This window comes from Aegilops tauschii, chromosome 5, assembly GCF_002575655.3.
Source record: "Aegilops tauschii subsp. strangulata cultivar AL8/78 chromosome 5, Aet v6.0, whole genome shotgun sequence".
In the NCBI taxonomy this organism is placed as follows: domain Eukaryota; kingdom Viridiplantae; phylum Streptophyta; class Magnoliopsida; order Poales; family Poaceae; genus Aegilops; species Aegilops tauschii.
In genome coordinates, this window is record NC_053039.3 from 447430531 (window position 1) to 447433560 (window position 3030).

Here is a 3030-nt window from a genome sequence, read left to right on the forward strand (position 1 = left end):
TGGATGAACCGGCAGTGTCAAGCAATGCGCGGAACCGTTATCCGCCCCATGGCAATAACCCGGCGGGCGGTGCTGGTGATGCCCAAGAGGTGGTGGACCGGGCTCGGGCACCCAGAGAGGCCGAGTTAGCGGCGGAGCATGAAGCCCGTCAGCTTACTGCGGTTCGTCCAACCACATCGGTGGAACCAGGAGTTACCTCTAGTTCTTTGGGAGTGCCATGTCTTGTCCCAGCATTGCGCAATGTGCGCCTGCCCAAGGATTTCAAGGGCCCGCGCAAGGTGCCGAATTACACCGCCGATTTATCCCCTGAAATATGGGTCGAAAGCTATGAGATGGCCATGGAGATGCTGGATGTGGATGATGCGGCATGTGCAAAATACTTCACCATGATGTTAGAAGGGACGGCCCGCATTTGGCTAAAGAGCTTACCGGCTAATTCTATTAGGTCATGTGCCGAGTTGAGAGCCCGGTTTATTCAGAATTTCAAGGATACATGCAAACAGCCCATGTCAATTATGGACTTAGCTGCTTGTGTCCAGGAGGAAGGAGAGTCAACAACCCATTGGGTGCGCCGGGTTTCAGAGATTTTGCATTCATCAGACCGCATCAATGCTGACACCGTAGTTTTAACATTGGAAGGCAACTGCCGGTTTGAACCACTGAAGTTGAAATTGGGACGGCTCAAACGTCATTGTAATGATATGGGAACCCTCATGGCTGCACTGGTAAAGTATGCCGATTCTGATAGTACCAAGGATCCCGAGTCTGACGATGACAAGACAGGGAAGGGAAAGAAGAGCGGCAACGCCAAGGGGCAGCACCACAACCCGGCGGGTCATGGAAACAGCGGCAAGCGTAAAGCAGACCACGGTTTAGACTTTGTGGCTAATACTAATACACATGACAAGGGCCAGCGGCGTAAGGGTAAACCGCCCCGGCGCGGTGGAGGGCCAAGTCCTAATCCGGACCATTTGTCTTATCTGTTGAACCAGCCCTGTCCGAAGCATGGAACGAAGGAGGAACCGTCTACACACCTCTGGAAAGATTGTTACATCATGCAAGAGTTCAAAAATTCTGATTCTTTCCGGTATGATCATGGATCAGGGGGCGGTTCGGGCTCCGGGTCTCATGGGCCGGGTTATGGCGGAGGGAATTCCGGTTCAGGCTTCCACGGCAATCAAGGTGGACATAACAATCAAAGTAATCAGGGTAACCAAGGTGGCTATAATCATCAGGGCAATCAGCAGCAGCAGCAGCAGTCGGGTTACCAGAGCAACCCGAAGCAGTTGAATAGCGGACAGTATCATGTCTTCACCACTAGCTTGGACAAGCGTGATCATAAGCTTCATAAAAGGGCGGTAAATGCTGTTGAACCGGCGATGCCCCGTTACTTGCGCTGGTCCGAGCAGCCGATTGTATGGAGTAGGGAAGATCATCCACCCCGGGTTGACAATTCGGGTCATCTGGCTCTGGTGGTGGCACCTCAGGTGGGAGGTTATAAGTTCACTAAGGTACTCGTGGATGGAGGGAGTAGTATCAATATCCTTTATTATGAAACTTTCCGTCGCATGGGGTTAACAGATAAAAATCTTAAACCGTCCAATACGGTGTTTCATGGTGTGGTGCCTGGTAAGTAAGATAGCCCTGGATGTGGCTTTTGGAGATGAACATGACTCGAGATCAGAACCCTTGACCTTTGAAGTGGTGAAAATCAGCAACCCGTATCATGCCTTGTTTGGACGGCCAGGTTATGCTAAGTTTATGGCACGGCCTTGTTATGTTTATCTACAGCTCGAGATGCCGGGTCACAAGGGAACTATAACTGTGCATGGGAGCCGCAAGATTGCTTTGGAGTGCGAAGAAGGTGATGCGGCTTATGCTGAGTCGGTTTGTGCAACAGAAGAGTTGAAGTTTTATAAGGACAATGTTGATCTGACAGATATGACTTCGTTGAAGAAACCAACTACAGAGCATGATCCGGCCCTAAAGTTTAAATCGGCTGATGAGACTAAGCTTGTTGACTTCGTGCCTGGCGATTCGTCCAAGCAGTTTAGCATCAGCGCTAACTTGGATCCAAAATAGGAAAGCGCGCTCATCGAGTTCATCCGTGAGAATCGGGACATCTTTGCATGGAAGCCTTCTGACATGCCTGGCGTACTGAGAGAACTCGCTGAGCACACTCTCAATGTTGATCCTAAGTATAAACCGGTCAAACAGTTTCTCCGCCGGTTCAATGAAGAAAGACGCAAAGCTATTGGAGAAGAAGTAGCCAGGCTCTTGGCGGCTGGATTTATCATTGAAGTATTCCATCCTGAGTGGTTGGCTAATCCGGTGCTGGTCCTCAAGAAGAATGGCACTTGGCGTATGTGTGTAGACTACACAGATCTTAACAAAGCTTGTCCAGCAGATCCTTTTTCCCTTCCCCTTATTGATCAAATTATTGATGCTACGGCGGGTTGCAAGCGTTTAAGCTTTTGGATGCATATTCTGGTTATCATCAGATCAAAATGACAGTTAAGGACCAGGAGAAGACAGCCTTCATAACTCCCTTTGGAGCCTTCTGCTATGTGTCCATGCCCTTTGGGCTCAAGAGTGCCCAGGCGACTTATCAACGGTGTGTGCATAATTGTCTTCATAAACAGATCGGTCGTAATGTTCACGCCTATGTGGATGATATTGTGGTAAAATCAAGGAAGAAGGAGACATTGATTGATGACTTGAAGGAAACCTTTGATAACCTGCGGGTTTGTAAAATGATGCTTAATCCAGCCAAGTGCGTCTTTGGTGTACCTGCAGGCAAGCTCTTGGGCTTTTTGGTGTCTAACAGGGGCATTGAAGCTAATCCAGAAAAGATCAAAGCCATCACCTCCTTGGCTAAACCGAAGTGTATCAATGATGTTCAACGCCTGGCAGGCCGGATTGCCGCGTTGAGCCGGTTTGTCAGTCGCCTTGGCGAGAAGGCCATCCCTTTGTATCAGATGCTGAAGAAAATGGATAACTTCGTCTGGAGTAATGCCGCTAATGAAGCAT